This window comes from Crinia signifera, chromosome 4 (assembly GCF_055691185.1).
Source record: "Crinia signifera chromosome 4, ASM5569118v1, whole genome shotgun sequence".
Taxonomy (NCBI): domain Eukaryota; kingdom Metazoa; phylum Chordata; class Amphibia; order Anura; family Myobatrachidae; genus Crinia; species Crinia signifera.
This window is the reverse complement of record NC_139220.1, coordinates 294,981,852-294,996,439: the sequence shown is the minus strand read 5'-3', so window position 1 is coordinate 294,996,439 and position 14,588 is coordinate 294,981,852. Positions and strand designations below refer to the sequence as shown.

At 41.0% G+C, this 14,588-nt stretch overlaps 39 non-coding genes across 39 annotated transcripts; 18 read left to right on the top strand and 21 right to left on the bottom strand.

The window, feature by feature from the left end:
• Positions 1-33: 33 nt before the first annotated feature.
• Positions 34-105, top strand: TRNAE-UUC (transfer RNA glutamic acid (anticodon UUC)). The gene has a single exon. It is a non-coding gene; the product is annotated as a tRNA-Glu (tRNA).
• A 456-nt stretch (positions 106-561) lies between these two features.
• Positions 562-634, bottom strand: TRNAM-CAU (transfer RNA methionine (anticodon CAU)). Its single transcript has one exon. It is a non-coding gene; the product is annotated as a tRNA-Met (tRNA).
• A 115-nt stretch (positions 635-749) lies between these two features.
• Positions 750-821, top strand: TRNAE-UUC (transfer RNA glutamic acid (anticodon UUC)). The gene has a single exon. It is a non-coding gene; the product is annotated as a tRNA-Glu (tRNA).
• Positions 822-1,242: 421 nt separating this feature from the next.
• TRNAM-CAU (transfer RNA methionine (anticodon CAU)) lies at positions 1,243-1,315 on the bottom strand. Its single transcript has one exon. It is a non-coding gene; the product is annotated as a tRNA-Met (tRNA).
• Positions 1,316-1,430: 115 nt separating this feature from the next.
• On the top strand, positions 1,431-1,502 carry TRNAE-UUC (transfer RNA glutamic acid (anticodon UUC)). The gene has a single exon. It is a non-coding gene; the product is annotated as a tRNA-Glu (tRNA).
• A 420-nt stretch (positions 1,503-1,922) lies between these two features.
• TRNAM-CAU (transfer RNA methionine (anticodon CAU)) lies at positions 1,923-1,995 on the bottom strand. Its single transcript has one exon. It is a non-coding gene; the product is annotated as a tRNA-Met (tRNA).
• A 115-nt stretch (positions 1,996-2,110) lies between these two features.
• TRNAE-UUC (transfer RNA glutamic acid (anticodon UUC)) lies at positions 2,111-2,182 on the top strand. Its single transcript has one exon. It is a non-coding gene; the product is annotated as a tRNA-Glu (tRNA).
• A 421-nt stretch (positions 2,183-2,603) lies between these two features.
• On the bottom strand, positions 2,604-2,676 carry TRNAM-CAU (transfer RNA methionine (anticodon CAU)). Its single transcript has one exon. It is a non-coding gene; the product is annotated as a tRNA-Met (tRNA).
• A 483-nt stretch (positions 2,677-3,159) lies between these two features.
• TRNAM-CAU (transfer RNA methionine (anticodon CAU)) lies at positions 3,160-3,232 on the bottom strand. Its single transcript has one exon. It is a non-coding gene; the product is annotated as a tRNA-Met (tRNA).
• A 115-nt stretch (positions 3,233-3,347) lies between these two features.
• TRNAE-UUC (transfer RNA glutamic acid (anticodon UUC)) lies at positions 3,348-3,419 on the top strand. Its single transcript has one exon. It is a non-coding gene; the product is annotated as a tRNA-Glu (tRNA).
• A 421-nt stretch (positions 3,420-3,840) lies between these two features.
• On the bottom strand, positions 3,841-3,913 carry TRNAM-CAU (transfer RNA methionine (anticodon CAU)). The gene has a single exon. It is a non-coding gene; the product is annotated as a tRNA-Met (tRNA).
• Positions 3,914-4,028: 115 nt separating this feature from the next.
• TRNAE-UUC (transfer RNA glutamic acid (anticodon UUC)) lies at positions 4,029-4,100 on the top strand. The gene has a single exon. It is a non-coding gene; the product is annotated as a tRNA-Glu (tRNA).
• A 421-nt stretch (positions 4,101-4,521) lies between these two features.
• On the bottom strand, positions 4,522-4,594 carry TRNAM-CAU (transfer RNA methionine (anticodon CAU)). The gene has a single exon. It is a non-coding gene; the product is annotated as a tRNA-Met (tRNA).
• Positions 4,595-4,709: 115 nt separating this feature from the next.
• Positions 4,710-4,781, top strand: TRNAE-UUC (transfer RNA glutamic acid (anticodon UUC)). Its single transcript has one exon. It is a non-coding gene; the product is annotated as a tRNA-Glu (tRNA).
• A 436-nt stretch (positions 4,782-5,217) lies between these two features.
• On the bottom strand, positions 5,218-5,290 carry TRNAM-CAU (transfer RNA methionine (anticodon CAU)). The gene has a single exon. It is a non-coding gene; the product is annotated as a tRNA-Met (tRNA).
• A 115-nt stretch (positions 5,291-5,405) lies between these two features.
• TRNAE-UUC (transfer RNA glutamic acid (anticodon UUC)) lies at positions 5,406-5,477 on the top strand. The gene has a single exon. It is a non-coding gene; the product is annotated as a tRNA-Glu (tRNA).
• Positions 5,478-5,933: 456 nt separating this feature from the next.
• On the bottom strand, positions 5,934-6,006 carry TRNAM-CAU (transfer RNA methionine (anticodon CAU)). The gene has a single exon. It is a non-coding gene; the product is annotated as a tRNA-Met (tRNA).
• Positions 6,007-6,121: 115 nt separating this feature from the next.
• TRNAE-UUC (transfer RNA glutamic acid (anticodon UUC)) lies at positions 6,122-6,193 on the top strand. The gene has a single exon. It is a non-coding gene; the product is annotated as a tRNA-Glu (tRNA).
• A 421-nt stretch (positions 6,194-6,614) lies between these two features.
• Positions 6,615-6,687, bottom strand: TRNAM-CAU (transfer RNA methionine (anticodon CAU)). The gene has a single exon. It is a non-coding gene; the product is annotated as a tRNA-Met (tRNA).
• A 115-nt stretch (positions 6,688-6,802) lies between these two features.
• TRNAE-UUC (transfer RNA glutamic acid (anticodon UUC)) lies at positions 6,803-6,874 on the top strand. The gene has a single exon. It is a non-coding gene; the product is annotated as a tRNA-Glu (tRNA).
• Positions 6,875-7,294: 420 nt separating this feature from the next.
• Positions 7,295-7,367, bottom strand: TRNAM-CAU (transfer RNA methionine (anticodon CAU)). Its single transcript has one exon. It is a non-coding gene; the product is annotated as a tRNA-Met (tRNA).
• A 115-nt stretch (positions 7,368-7,482) lies between these two features.
• Positions 7,483-7,554, top strand: TRNAE-UUC (transfer RNA glutamic acid (anticodon UUC)). The gene has a single exon. It is a non-coding gene; the product is annotated as a tRNA-Glu (tRNA).
• Positions 7,555-7,975: 421 nt separating this feature from the next.
• TRNAM-CAU (transfer RNA methionine (anticodon CAU)) lies at positions 7,976-8,048 on the bottom strand. Its single transcript has one exon. It is a non-coding gene; the product is annotated as a tRNA-Met (tRNA).
• A 483-nt stretch (positions 8,049-8,531) lies between these two features.
• On the bottom strand, positions 8,532-8,604 carry TRNAM-CAU (transfer RNA methionine (anticodon CAU)). The gene has a single exon. It is a non-coding gene; the product is annotated as a tRNA-Met (tRNA).
• A 115-nt stretch (positions 8,605-8,719) lies between these two features.
• TRNAE-UUC (transfer RNA glutamic acid (anticodon UUC)) lies at positions 8,720-8,791 on the top strand. The gene has a single exon. It is a non-coding gene; the product is annotated as a tRNA-Glu (tRNA).
• A 421-nt stretch (positions 8,792-9,212) lies between these two features.
• On the bottom strand, positions 9,213-9,285 carry TRNAM-CAU (transfer RNA methionine (anticodon CAU)). The gene has a single exon. It is a non-coding gene; the product is annotated as a tRNA-Met (tRNA).
• A 115-nt stretch (positions 9,286-9,400) lies between these two features.
• On the top strand, positions 9,401-9,472 carry TRNAE-UUC (transfer RNA glutamic acid (anticodon UUC)). The gene has a single exon. It is a non-coding gene; the product is annotated as a tRNA-Glu (tRNA).
• Positions 9,473-9,893: 421 nt separating this feature from the next.
• On the bottom strand, positions 9,894-9,966 carry TRNAM-CAU (transfer RNA methionine (anticodon CAU)). Its single transcript has one exon. It is a non-coding gene; the product is annotated as a tRNA-Met (tRNA).
• Positions 9,967-10,081: 115 nt separating this feature from the next.
• Positions 10,082-10,153, top strand: TRNAE-UUC (transfer RNA glutamic acid (anticodon UUC)). The gene has a single exon. It is a non-coding gene; the product is annotated as a tRNA-Glu (tRNA).
• Positions 10,154-10,589: 436 nt separating this feature from the next.
• Positions 10,590-10,662, bottom strand: TRNAM-CAU (transfer RNA methionine (anticodon CAU)). The gene has a single exon. It is a non-coding gene; the product is annotated as a tRNA-Met (tRNA).
• A 115-nt stretch (positions 10,663-10,777) lies between these two features.
• Positions 10,778-10,849, top strand: TRNAE-UUC (transfer RNA glutamic acid (anticodon UUC)). The gene has a single exon. It is a non-coding gene; the product is annotated as a tRNA-Glu (tRNA).
• A 421-nt stretch (positions 10,850-11,270) lies between these two features.
• Positions 11,271-11,343, bottom strand: TRNAM-CAU (transfer RNA methionine (anticodon CAU)). The gene has a single exon. It is a non-coding gene; the product is annotated as a tRNA-Met (tRNA).
• Positions 11,344-11,458: 115 nt separating this feature from the next.
• On the top strand, positions 11,459-11,530 carry TRNAE-UUC (transfer RNA glutamic acid (anticodon UUC)). Its single transcript has one exon. It is a non-coding gene; the product is annotated as a tRNA-Glu (tRNA).
• A 421-nt stretch (positions 11,531-11,951) lies between these two features.
• On the bottom strand, positions 11,952-12,024 carry TRNAM-CAU (transfer RNA methionine (anticodon CAU)). The gene has a single exon. It is a non-coding gene; the product is annotated as a tRNA-Met (tRNA).
• Positions 12,025-12,139: 115 nt separating this feature from the next.
• Positions 12,140-12,211, top strand: TRNAE-UUC (transfer RNA glutamic acid (anticodon UUC)). Its single transcript has one exon. It is a non-coding gene; the product is annotated as a tRNA-Glu (tRNA).
• Positions 12,212-12,632: 421 nt separating this feature from the next.
• On the bottom strand, positions 12,633-12,705 carry TRNAM-CAU (transfer RNA methionine (anticodon CAU)). Its single transcript has one exon. It is a non-coding gene; the product is annotated as a tRNA-Met (tRNA).
• Positions 12,706-12,820: 115 nt separating this feature from the next.
• On the top strand, positions 12,821-12,892 carry TRNAE-UUC (transfer RNA glutamic acid (anticodon UUC)). The gene has a single exon. It is a non-coding gene; the product is annotated as a tRNA-Glu (tRNA).
• Positions 12,893-13,313: 421 nt separating this feature from the next.
• On the bottom strand, positions 13,314-13,386 carry TRNAM-CAU (transfer RNA methionine (anticodon CAU)). The gene has a single exon. It is a non-coding gene; the product is annotated as a tRNA-Met (tRNA).
• A 625-nt stretch (positions 13,387-14,011) lies between these two features.
• TRNAM-CAU (transfer RNA methionine (anticodon CAU)) lies at positions 14,012-14,084 on the bottom strand. The gene has a single exon. It is a non-coding gene; the product is annotated as a tRNA-Met (tRNA).
• Positions 14,085-14,588: the final 504 nt, after the last annotated feature.

Here is a 14,588-nt window from a genome sequence, read left to right as displayed (position 1 = left end):
TGTATGAAACATTGAAGTCAGTAGCTTTCAGCTTCCCATATGGTCTAGCGGTCAAGATTCCTGGTTTTCACCCAGGCGGCCCGGGTTCGACTCCCGGTATGGGAATGGAACCTTATTGTTAATTCAAGAGATAATCAAAAGCATCGGAGCAAAAAAACTTCTGTTTGGTGTACTTCCAATTGCACATGTGATGCACTGCTTCCAGTTGCGACAAGTTTTTGGAATACTGATATGTCATCACGATTGTCCTTGACTCAAGACTTGTAACATTTCCAGATGAGTCCTTGACTCAAGACTTGTAACATTTCCAGATGTCTTGGAACTGCATGAGAAATGGAATTGTGGCTCACTAAGAACAAAAATTATGAAAAAGACCAGAACAATGCTTTATGCCCCCTTTTTTCCTCTATTACACAAATTTCCAGAACAAAGTCCTATTCAACAAGGAAAATGCCGTCAGTTCCAATAGGTGTTCAGGCATCTTTATCAGAAACAGAGTTTAATTCTCAAATTCCAATGCACTCTTGTGAGGACAAAAGTCATGACAGACATCAAAAAGAATGCCCTGTGTGAGGCTTGAACTCACGACCTTCGGATTATGAGACTGACGCGCTACCTACTGCGCTAACAAGGCAACTTCTTGGATGTGTTTGGTTTCAACAAGGTACTGCACTTAGCATGAATAAATGTACACTGTCGGCAAGACAAATTTTGCTTGTATGAAACATTGAAGTCAGTAGCTTTCAGCTTCCCATATGGTCTAGCGGTCAGGATTCCTGGTTTTCACCCAGGCGGCCCGGGTTCGACTCCCGGTATGGGAATGGAACCTTATTGTTAATTCAAGAGATAATCAAAAGCATCGGAGCAAAAAAACTTCTGTTTGGTGTACTTCCAATTGCACATGTGATGCACTGCTTCCAGTTGCGACAAGTTTTTGGAATACTGATATGTCATCACGATTGTCCTTGACTCAAGACTTGTAACATTTCCAGATGTCTTGGAACTGCATGAGAAATGGAATTGTGGCTCACTTAGAACAAAAATTATGAAAAAGACCAGAACAATGCTTTATGCCCCCTTTTTTCCTCTATTACACAAATTTCCAGAACAAAGTCCTATTCAACAAGGAAAATGCCGTCAGTTCCAATAGGTGTTCAGGCAACTTTATCAGAAACAGAGTATAATTCTCAAATTGCAATGCACTCTTGTGAGGACAAAAGTCATGACAGACATCAAAAAGAATGCCCTGTGTGAGGCTTGAACTCACGAACTTCAGATTATGAGACTGACGCGCTACCTACTGCGCTAACAAGACAATTTCTTGGTTGTGTTTGGTTTCAACAAGGTACTGCACTTAGCATGAATAAATGTACACTGTCGGCAAGACAAATTTTGCTTGTATGAAACATTGAATTCAGTAGCTTTCAGCTTCCCATATGGTCTAGCGGTCAGGATTCCTGGTTTTCACCCAAGCGGCCCGGGTTCGACTCCCGGTATGGGAATGGAACCTTATTGTTAATTCAAGAGATAATCAAAAGCATCGGAGCAAAAAAACTTCTGTTTGGTGTACTTCCAATTGCACATGTGATGCACTGCTTCCAGTTGCGACAAGTTTTTGGAATACTGATATGTCATCACGATTGTCTTTGACTCAAGACTTGTAACATTTCCAGATGTCTTGGAACTGCATGAGAAATGGAATTGTGGCTCACTAAGAACAAAAATTATGAAAAAGACCAGAACAATGCTTTATACCCCTTTTTTCCTCTATAACACAAATTTCCAGAACAAAGTCCTATTTAACAAGGAAAATGCCGTCAGTTCCAATAGGTGTTCAGGCATCTTTATCAGAAACAGAGTTTAATTCTCAAATTCCAATGCACTCTTGTGAGGACAAAAGTCATGACAGACATCAAAAAGAATGCCCTGTGTGAGGCTTGAACTCACGACCTTCACATTATGAGACTGACGCGCTACCTACTGCGCTAACAAGGCAACTTCTTGGTTGTGTTTGTTTTCAACAAGGTACTGCACTTAGCATGAATAAATGTACACTGTCGGCAAGACAAATTTTGCTTGTATGAAACATTTAAGTCCGTAGCTTTCAGCTTCCCATATGGTCTAGTGGTCAGGATTCCTGGTTTTCACCCAGGCGACCCGTGTTCGACTCCCGGTATGGGAATGGAACCTTATTGTTAATTCAAGAGATAATCAAAAGCATCGGAGCAAAAAAACTTCTGTTTGGTGTACTTCCAATTGCACATGTGATGCACTGCTTCCAGTTGCGACAAGTTTTTGGAATACTGATATGTCATCACGATTGTCCTTGACTCAAGACTTGTAACATTTCCAGATGTTTTGGAACTGCATGAGAAATGGAATTGTGGCTCACTAAGAACAAAAATTATGAAAAAGACCAGAACAATGCTTTATGCCCCCTTTTTTCCTCTATTACACAAATTTCCAGAACAAAGTCCTATGCAACAAGAAAAATGCCGTCAGTTCCAATAGGTGTTCAGGCATCTTTACCAGAAACAGAGTTTAATTCTCAAATTCCAATGCACTCTTGTGAGGACAAAAGTCATGACAGACATCAAAAAGAATGCCCTGTGTGAGGCTTGAACTCACGACCTTCAGATTATGAGACTGACGCGCTACCTACTGCGCTAACAAGGCAACTTCTTGGTTGTGTTTGGTTTCAACAAGGTACTGCACTTAGCATGAATAAATGTACATTGTCGGCAAGACAAATTTTGCTTGTATGAAACATTGAAGTCAGTAGCTTTCAGCTTCCCATATGGTCTAGCGGTCAGGATTCCTGGTTTTCACTGCTTCCAGTTGCGACAAGTTTTTGGAATACTGATATGTCATCACGATTGTCCTTGACTCAAGACTTGTAACATTTCCAGATGTCTTGGAACTGCATGAGAAATGGAATTGTGGCTCACTAAGAACAAAAATTATGAAAAAGACCAGAACAATGCTTTATGCCCCCTTTTTTCCTCTATTACACAAATTTCCAGAACAAAGTCCTATTCAACAAGGAAAATGCCGTCAGTTCCAATAGGTGTTCAGGCATCTTTATCAGAAACAGAGTTTAATTCTCAAATTCCAATGCACTCTTGTGAGGACAAAAGTCATGACAGACATCAAAAAGAATGCCCTGTGTGAGGCTTGAACTCACGACCTTCGGATTATGAGACTGACGCGCTACCTACTGCGCTAACAAGGCAACTTCTTGGTTGTGTTTGGTTTCAACAAGGTACTGCACTTAGCATGAATAAATGTACACTGTCGGCAAGACAAATTTTGCTTGTATGAAACATTGAAGTCAGTAGCTTTCAGCTTCCCATATGGTCTAGCGGTCAGGATTCCTGGTTTTCACCCAGGCGGCCCGGGTTCGACTCCCGGTATGGGAATGGAACCTTATTGTTAATTCAAGAGATAATCAAAAGCATCGGAGCAAAAAAACTTCTGTTTGGTGTACTTCCAATTGCACATGTGATGCACTGCTTCCAGTTGCGACAAGTTTTTGGAATACTGATATGTCATCACGATTGTCCTTGACTCAAGACTTGTAACATTTCCAGATGTCTTGGAACTGCATGAGAAATGGAATTGTGGCTCACTAAGAACAAAAATTATGAAAAAGACCAGAACAATGCTTTATGCCCCCTTTTTTCCTCTATTACACAAATTTCCAGAACAAAGTCCTATTCAACAAGGAAAATGCCGTCAGTTCCAATAGGTGTTCAGGCATCTTTATCAGAAACAGAGTTTAATTCTCAAATTCCAATGCACTCTTGTGAGGACAAAAGTCATGACAGACATCAAAAAGAATGCCCTGTGTGAGGCTTGAACTCACGACCTTCGGATTATGAGACTGACGCGCTACCTACTGCGCTAACAAGGCAACTTCTTGGTTGAGTTTGGTTTCAACAAGGTACTGCACTTAGCATGAATAAATGTACACTGTCGGCAAGACAAATTTTGCTTGTATGAAACATTGAAGTCAGTAGCTTTCAGCTTCCCATATGGTCTAGCGGTCAGGATTCCTGGTTTTCACCCAGGCGGCCCGTGTTCGACTCCCGGTATGGGAATGGAACCTTATTGTTAATTCAAGAAATAATCAAAAGCATCGGAGCAAAAAAACTTCTGTTTGGTGTACTTCCAATTGCACATGTGATGCACTGCTTCCAGTTGCGACAAGTTTTTGGAATACTGATATGTCATCACGATTGTCCTTGACTCAAGACTTGTAACATTTCCAGATGTCTTGGAACTGCATGAGAAATGGAATTGTGGCTCACTAAGAACAAAAATTATGAAAACAAACAGAACAATGCTTTATGCCCCCTTTTTTCCTCTATTACACAAATTTCCAGAACAAAGTCCTATTCAACAAGGAAAATGCCGTCAGTTCCAATAGGTGTTCAGGCAACTTTATCAGAAACAGAGTATAATTCTCAAATTCCAATGCACTCTTGTGAGGACAAAAGTCATGACAGACATCAAAAAGAATGCCCTGTGTGAGGCTTGAACTCACAACCTTCAGATTATGAGACTGACGCGCTACCTACTGCGCTAACAAGGCAACTTCTTGGTTGTGTTTGGTTTCAACAAGGTACTGCACTTAGCATGAATAAATGTACACTGTCGGCAAGACAAATTTTGCTTGTATGAAACATTGAATTCAGTAGCTTTCAGCTTCCCATATGGTCTAGCGGTCAGGATTCCTGGTTTTCACCCAGGTGGCCCGGGTTCGACTCCCGGTATGGGAATGGAACCTTATTGTTAATTCAAGAGAGAATCAAAAGCAGTGGAGCAAAAAGCATCGGAGCAAAAAAACTTCTGTTTGGTGTACTTCCAATTGCACATGTGATGCACTGCTTCCAGTTGCGACAAGTTTTTGGAATACTGATATGTCATCACGATTGTCCTTGACTCAAGACTTGTAACATTTCCAGATGTCTTGGAACTGCATGAGAAATGGAATTGTGGCTCACTAAGAACAAAAATTATGAAAAAGACCAGAACAATGCTTTATGCCCCCTTTTTTCCTCTATTACACAAATTTCCAGAACAAAGTCCTATTCAACAAGGAAAATGCCGTCAGTTCCAATAGGTGTTCAGGCATCTTTATCAGAAACAGAGTTTAATTCTCAAATTCCAATGCACTCTTGTGAGGACAAAAGTCATGACAGACATCAAAAAGAATGCCCTGTGTGAGGCTTGAACTCACGACCTTCGGATTATGAGACTGACGCGCTACCTACTGCGCTAACAAGGCAACTTCTTGGTTGAGTTTGGTTTCAACAAGGTACTGCACTTAGCATGAATAAATGTACACTGTCGGCAAGACAAATTTTGCTTGTATGAAACATTGAAGTCAGTAGCTTTCAGCTTCCCATATGGTCTAGCGGTCAGGATTCCTGGTTTTCACCCAGGCGGCCCGGGTTCGACTCCCGGTATGGGAATGGAACCTTATTGTTAATTCAAGAGATAATCAAAAGCATCGGAGCAAAAAAACTTCTGTTTGGTGTACTTCCAATTGCACATGTGATGCACTGCTTCCAGTTGCGACAAGTTTTTGGAATACTGATATGTCATCACGATTGTCCTTGACTCAAGACTTGTAACATTTCCAGATGAGTCCTTGACTCAAGACTTGTAACATTTCCAGATGTCTTGGAACTGCATGAGAAATGGAATTGTGGCTCACTAAGAACAAAAATTATGAAAAAGACCAGAACAATGCTTTATGCCCCCTTTTTTCCTCTATTACACAAATTTCCAGAACAAAGTCCTATTCAACAAGGAAAATGCCGTCAGTTCCAATAGGTGTTCAGGCATCTTTATCAGAAACAGAGTTTAATTCTCAAATTCCAATGCACTCTTGTGAGGACAAAAGTCATGACAGACATCAAAAAGAATGCCCTGTGTGAGGCTTGAACTCACGACCTTCGGATTATGAGACTGACGCGCTACCTACTGCGCTAACAAGGCAACTTCTTGGATGTGTTTGGTTTCAACAAGGTACTGCACTTAGCATGAATAAATGTACACTGTCGGCAAGACAAATTTTGCTTGTATGAAACATTGAAGTCAGTAGCTTTCAGCTTCCCATATGGTCTAGCGGTCAGGATTCCTGGTTTTCACCCAGGCGGCCCGGGTTCGACTCCCGGTATGGGAATGGAACCTTATTGTTAATTCAAGAGATAATCAAAAGCATCGGAGCAAAAAAACTTCTGTTTGGTGTACTTCCAATTGCACATGTGATGCACTGCTTCCAGTTGCGACAAGTTTTTGGAATACTGATATGTCATCACGATTGTCCTTGACTCAAGACTTGTAACATTTCCAGATGTCTTGGAACTGCATGAGAAATGGAATTGTGGCTCACTTAGAACAAAAATTATGAAAAAGACCAGAACAATGCTTTATGCCCCCTTTTTTCCTCTATTACACAAATTTCCAGAACAAAGTCCTATTCAACAAGGAAAATGCCGTCAGTTCCAATAGGTGTTCAGGCAACTTTATCAGAAACAGAGTATAATTCTCAAATTGCAATGCACTCTTGTGAGGACAAAAGTCATGACAGACATCAAAAAGAATGCCCTGTGTGAGGCTTGAACTCACGAACTTCAGATTATGAGACTGACGCGCTACCTACTGCGCTAACAAGACAATTTCTTGGTTGTGTTTGGTTTCAACAAGGTACTGCACTTAGCATGAATAAATGTACACTGTCGGCAAGACAAATTTTGCTTGTATGAAACATTGAATTCAGTAGCTTTCAGCTTCCCATATGGTCTAGCGGTCAGGATTCCTGGTTTTCACCCAAGCGGCCCGGGTTCGACTCCCGGTATGGGAATGGAACCTTATTGTTAATTCAAGAGATAATCAAAAGCATCGGAGCAAAAAAACTTCTGTTTGGTGTACTTCCAATTGCACATGTGATGCACTGCTTCCAGTTGCGACAAGTTTTTGGAATACTGATATGTCATCACGATTGTCTTTGACTCAAGACTTGTAACATTTCCAGATGTCTTGGAACTGCATGAGAAATGGAATTGTGGCTCACTAAGAACAAAAATTATGAAAAAGACCAGAACAATGCTTTATACCCCTTTTTTCCTCTATAACACAAATTTCCAGAACAAAGTCCTATTTAACAAGGAAAATGCCGTCAGTTCCAATAGGTGTTCAGGCATCTTTATCAGAAACAGAGTTTAATTCTCAAATTCCAATGCACTCTTGTGAGGACAAAAGTCATGACAGACATCAAAAAGAATGCCCTGTGTGAGGCTTGAACTCACGACCTTCACATTATGAGACTGACGCGCTACCTACTGCGCTAACAAGGCAACTTCTTGGTTGTGTTTGTTTTCAACAAGGTACTGCACTTAGCATGAATAAATGTACACTGTCGGCAAGACAAATTTTGCTTGTATGAAACATTTAAGTCCGTAGCTTTCAGCTTCCCATATGGTCTAGTGGTCAGGATTCCTGGTTTTCACCCAGGCGACCCGTGTTCGACTCCCGGTATGGGAATGGAACCTTATTGTTAATTCAAGAGATAATCAAAAGCATCGGAGCAAAAAAACTTCTGTTTGGTGTACTTCCAATTGCACATGTGATGCACTGCTTCCAGTTGCGACAAGTTTTTGGAATACTGATATGTCATCACGATTGTCCTTGACTCAAGACTTGTAACATTTCCAGATGTTTTGGAACTGCATGAGAAATGGAATTGTGGCTCACTAAGAACAAAAATTATGAAAAAGACCAGAACAATGCTTTATGCCCCCTTTTTTCCTCTATTACACAAATTTCCAGAACAAAGTCCTATGCAACAAGAAAAATGCCGTCAGTTCCAATAGGTGTTCAGGCATCTTTACCAGAAACAGAGTTTAATTCTCAAATTCCAATGCACTCTTGTGAGGACAAAAGTCATGACAGACATCAAAAAGAATGCCCTGTGTGAGGCTTGAACTCACGACCTTCAGATTATGAGACTGACGCGCTACCTACTGCGCTAACAAGGCAACTTCTTGGTTGTGTTTGGTTTCAACAAGGTACTGCACTTAGCATGAATAAATGTACATTGTCGGCAAGACAAATTTTGCTTGTATGAAACATTGAAGTCAGTAGCTTTCAGCTTCCCATATGGTCTAGCGGTCAGGATTCCTGGTTTTCACTGCTTCCAGTTGCGACAAGTTTTTGGAATACTGATATGTCATCACGATTGTCCTTGACTCAAGACTTGTAACATTTCCAGATGTCTTGGAACTGCATGAGAAATGGAATTGTGGCTCACTAAGAACAAAAATTATGAAAAAGACCAGAACAATGCTTTATGCCCCCTTTTTTCCTCTATTACACAAATTTCCAGAACAAAGTCCTATTCAACAAGGAAAATGCCGTCAGTTCCAATAGGTGTTCAGGCATCTTTATCAGAAACAGAGTTTAATTCTCAAATTCCAATGCACTCTTGTGAGGACAAAAGTCATGACAGACATCAAAAAGAATGCCCTGTGTGAGGCTTGAACTCACGACCTTCGGATTATGAGACTGACGCGCTACCTACTGCGCTAACAAGGCAACTTCTTGGTTGTGTTTGGTTTCAACAAGGTACTGCACTTAGCATGAATAAATGTACACTGTCGGCAAGACAAATTTTGCTTGTATGAAACATTGAAGTCAGTAGCTTTCAGCTTCCCATATGGTCTAGCGGTCAGGATTCCTGGTTTTCACCCAGGCGGCCCGGGTTCGACTCCCGGTATGGGAATGGAACCTTATTGTTAATTCAAGAGATAATCAAAAGCATCGGAGCAAAAAAACTTCTGTTTGGTGTACTTCCAATTGCACATGTGATGCACTGCTTCCAGTTGCGACAAGTTTTTGGAATACTGATATGTCATCACGATTGTCCTTGACTCAAGACTTGTAACATTTCCAGATGTCTTGGAACTGCATGAGAAATGGAATTGTGGCTCACTAAGAACAAAAATTATGAAAAAGACCAGAACAATGCTTTATGCCCCCTTTTTTCCTCTATTACACAAATTTCCAGAACAAAGTCCTATTCAACAAGGAAAATGCCGTCAGTTCCAATAGGTGTTCAGGCATCTTTATCAGAAACAGAGTTTAATTCTCAAATTCCAATGCACTCTTGTGAGGACAAAAGTCATGACAGACATCAAAAAGAATGCCCTGTGTGAGGCTTGAACTCACGACCTTCGGATTATGAGACTGACGCGCTACCTACTGCGCTAACAAGGCAACTTCTTGGTTGTGTTTGGTTTCAACAAGGTACTGCACTTAGCATGAATAAATGTACACTGTCGGCAAGACAAATTTTGCTTGTATGAAACATTGAAGTCAGTAGCTTTCAGCTTCCCATATGGTCTAGCGGTCAGGATTCCTGGTTTTCACCCAGGCGGCCCGGGTTCGACTCCCGGTATGGGAATGGAACCTTATTGTTAATTCAAGAAATAATCAAAAGCATCGGAGCAAAAAAACTTCTGTTTGGTGTACTTCCAATTGCACATGTGATGCACTGCTTCCAGTTGCGACAAGTTTTTGGAATACTGATATGTCATCACGATTGTCCTTGACTCAAGACTTGTAACATTTCCAGATGTCTTGGAACTGCATGAGAAATGGAATTGTGGCTCACTAAGAACAAAAATTATGAAAACAAACAGAACAATGCTTTATGCCCCCTTTTTTCCTCTATTACACAAATTTCCAGAACAAAGTCCTATTCAACAAGGAAAATGCCGTCAGTTCCAATAGGTGTTCAGGCAACTTTATCAGAAACAGAGTATAATTCTCAAATTCCAATGCACTCTTGTGAGGACAAAAGTCATGACAGACATCAAAAAGAATGCCCTGTGTGAGGCTTGAACTCACAACCTTCAGATTATGAGACTGACGCGCTACCTACTGCGCTAACAAGGCAACTTCTTGGTTGTGTTTGGTTTCAACAAGGTACTGCACTTAGCATGAATAAATGTACACTGTCGGCAAGACAAATTTTGCTTGTATGAAACATTGAATTCAGTAGCTTTCAGCTTCCCATATGGTCTAGCGGTCAGGATTCCTGGTTTTCACCCAGGTGGCCCGGGTTCGACTCCCGGTATGGGAATGGAACCTTATTGTTAATTCAAGAGAGAATCAAAAGCAGTGGAGCAAAAAGCATCGGAGCAAAAAAACTTCTGTTTGGTGTACTTCCAATTGCACATGTGATGCACTGCTTCCAGTTGCGACAAGTTTTTGGAATACTGATATGTCATCACGATTGTCCTTGACTCAAGACTTGTAACATTTCCAGATGTCTTGGAACTGCATGAGAAATGGAATTGTGGCTCACTAAGAACAAAAATTATGAAAAAGACCAGAACAATGCTTTATGCCCCCTTTTTTCCTCTATTACACAAATTTCCAGAACAAAGTCCTATTCAACAAGGAAAATGCCGTCAGTTCCAATAGGTGTTCAGGCATCTTTATCAGAAACAGAGTTTAATTCTCAAATTCCAATGCACTCTTGTGAGGACAAAAGTCATGACAGACATCAAAAAGAATGCCCTGTGTGAGGCTTGAACTCACGACCTTCAGATTATGAGACTGACGCGCTACCTACTGCGCTAACAAGGCAACTTCTTGGTTGTGTTTGGTTTCAACAAGGTACTGCACTTAGCATGAATAAATGTACACTGTCGGCAAGACAAATTTTGCTTGTATGAAACATTGAAGTCAGTAGCTTTCAGCTTCCCATATGGTCTAGCGGTCAGGATTCCTGGTTTTCACCCAGGCGGCCCGGGTTCGACTCCCGGTATGGGAATGGAACCTTATTGTTAATTCAAGAGATAATCAAAAGCATCGGAGCAAAAAAACTTCTGTTTGGTGTACTTCCACTTGCACATGTGATGCACTGCTTCCAGTTGCGACAAGTTTTTGGAATACTGATATGTCATCACGATTGTCCTTGACTCAAGACTTGTAACATTTCCAGATGTCTTGGAACTGCATGAGAAATGGAATTGTGGCTCACTAAGAACAAAAATTATGAAAAAGACCAGAACAATGCTTTATGCCCCCTTTTTTCCTCTATTACACAAATTTCCAGAACAAAGTCCTATTCAACAAGGAAAATGCCGTCAGTTCCAATAGGTGTTCAGGCATCTTTATCAGAAACAGAGTTTAATTCTCAAATTCCAATGCACTCTTGTGAGGACAAAAGTCATGACAGACATCAAAAAGAATGCCCTGTGTGAGGCTTGAACTCACGACCTTCGGATTATGAGACTGACGCGCTACCTACTGCGCTAACAAGGCAACTTCTTGGTTGTGTTTGGTTTCAACAAGGTACTGCACTTAGCATGAATAAATGTACACTGTCGGCAAGACAAATTTTGCTTGTATGAAACATTGAAGTCAGTAGCTTTCAGCTTCCCATATGGTCTAGCGGTCAGGATTCCTGGTTTTCACCCAGGCGGCCCGGGTTCGACTCCCGGTATGGGAATGGAACCTTATTGTTAATTCAAGAGATAATCAAAAGCATCGGAGCAAAAAAACTTCTGTTTGGTGTACTTCCAATTGCACATGTGATGCACTGCTTCCAGTTGCGACAAGTTTTTGGAATACTGATATGTCATCACGATTGTCCTTGACTCAAGACTTGTAACATTTCCAGATGTCTTGGAACTGCATGAGAAATGGAATTGTGGCTCACTAAGAACAAAAATTATGAAAAAGACCAGAACAATGCTTTATGCCCCCTTTTTTCCTCTATTACACAAATTTCCAGAACAAAGTCCTATTCAACAAGGAAAATGCCGTCAGTTCCAATAGGTGTTCAGGCATCTTTATCAGAAACAGAGTTTAATTCTCAAATTCCAATGCACTCTTGTGAGGACAAAAGTCATGACAGACATCAAAAAGAATGCCCTGTGTGAGGCTTGAACTCACGACCTTCGGATTATGAGACTGACACGCTACCTACTGCGCTAACAAGGCAACTTCTTGGTTGTGTTTGGTTTCAACAAGGTACTGCACTTAGCATGAATAAATGTACACTGTCGGCAAGACAAATTTTGCTTGTATGAAACATTGAAGTCAGTAGCTTTCAGCTTCCCATATGGTCTAGCGGTCAGGATTCCTGGTTTTCACCCAGGCGGCCCGGGTTCGACTCCCGGTATGGGAATGGAACCTTATTGTTAATTCAAGAGATAATCAAAAGCATCGGAGCAAAAAAACTTCTGTTTGGTGTACTTCCAATTGCACATGTGATGCACTGCTTCCAGTTGCGACAAGTTTTTGGAATACTGATATGTCATCACGATTGTCCTTGACTCAAGACTTGTAACATTTCCAGATGTCTTGGAACTGCATGAGAAATGGAATTGTGGCTCACTAAGAACAAAAATTATGAAAAAGACCAGAACAATGCTTTATGCCCCCTTTTTTCCTCTATTACACAAATTTCCAGAACAAAGTCCTATTCAACAAGGAAAATGCCGTCAGTTCCAATAGGTGTTCAGGCATCTTTATCAGAATCAGAGTTTAATTCTCAAATTCCAATGCACTCTTGTGAGGACAAAAGTCAAGACAGACATCAAAAAGAATGCCTTGTGTGAGGATTGAACTCACGACCTTCAGATTATGAGACTGACGCGCTACCTACTGCGCTAACAAGGCAACTCCTTGGATGTGTTTGGTTTCAACAAGGTACTGCACTTAGCATGAATAAATGTACACTGTCGGCAAGACAAATTTTGCTTGTATGAAACATTGAAGTGAGTAGCTTTCAGCTTCCCATATGGTCTAGCGGTCAGGATTCCTGGTTTTCACCCAGGCGGCCCGGGTTCGACTCCCGGTATGGGAATGGAACCTTATTGTTAATTCAAGAGATAATCAAAAGCATCGGAGCAAAAAAACTTCTGTTTGGTGTACTTCCAATTGCACATGTGATGCACTGCTTCCAGTTGCGACAAGTTTTTGGAATACTGATATGTCATCACGATTGTCCTTGACTCAAGACTTGTAACATTTCCAGATGTCTTGGAACTGCATGAGAAATGGAATTGTGGCTCACTAAGAACAAAAATTATGAAAAAGACCAGAACAATGCTTTATGCCCCCTTTTTTCCTCTATTACACAAATTTCCAGAACAAAGTCCTATTCAACAAGGAAAATGCCGTCAGTTCCAATAGGTGTTCAGGCATCTTTATCAGAAACAGAGTTTAATTCTCAAATTCCAATGCACTCTTGTGAGGACAAAAGTCATGACAGACATCAAAAAGAATGCCCTGTGTGAGGCTTGAACTCACGACCTTCAGATTATGAGACTGACGCGCTACCTACTGCGCTAACAAGGCAACTTCTTGGATGTGTTTGGTTTCAACAAGGTACTGCACTTAGCATTAATAAATGTACACTGTCGGCAAGACAAATTTTGCTTGAATGAAACATTGAAGTCAGTAGCTTTCAGCTTCCCATAAGGTCTAGCGGTCAGGATTCCTGGTTTTCACCCAGGCGGCCCGGGTTTGACTCCCGGTATGGGCATGGAACCTTATTGTTAATTCAAGAGAGAATCAAAAGCAGTGGAGCAAAAAGCATCGGAGCAAAAAAAAACTTCTGTTTGGTGTACTTCCAATTGCACATGTGATGCACTGCTTCCAGTTGCGACAAGTTTTTGGAATACTGATATGTCATCACGATTGTCCTTGACTAAAGACTTGTAACATTTCCAGATGTCTTGGAGCTGCATGAGAAATGGAATTGTGGCTCACTAAGAACAAAAATTATGAAAACAAACAGAACAATGCTTTATGCCCCCTTTTTTCCTCTATTACACAAATTTCCAGAACAAAGTCCTATGCAACAAGAAAAATGCCGTCAGTTCCAATAGGTGTTCAGGCATCTTTACCAGAAACAGAGTTTAATTCTCAAATTCCAATGCACTCTTGTGAGGACAAAAGTCATGACAGACATCAAAAAGAATGCCCTGTGTGAGGCTTGAACTCACGACCTTCAGATTATGAGACTGACGCGCTACCTACTGCGCTAACAAGGCAACTTCTTGGTTGTGTTTGGTTTCAACAAGGTACTGCACTTAGCATGAATAAATGTACACTGTCGGCAAGACAAATTTTGCTTGTATGAAACATTGAAGTCAGTAGCTTTCAGCTTCCCATATGGTCTAGCGGTCAGGATTCCTGGTTTTCACCCAGGCGGCCCGGGTTCGACTCCCGTGTGGGAGTGGAACCTTATTGTTAATTCAAGAGAGAATCAAAAGCATCGGAGCAAAAAAACTTCTGTTTGGTGTACTTCCAATTGCACATGTGATGCACTGCTTCCAGTTGCGACAAGTTTTTGGAATACTGATATGTCATCACGATTGTCCTTGACTCAAGACTTGTAACATTTCCAGATGTCTTGGAACTGCATGAGAAATGGAATTGTGGCTCACTAAGAACAAAAATTATGAAAAAGACCAGAACAATGCTTTATGCCCCCTTTTTTCCTCTATTACACAAATTTCCAGAACAAAGTCCTATTCAACAAGGAAAATGCCGTC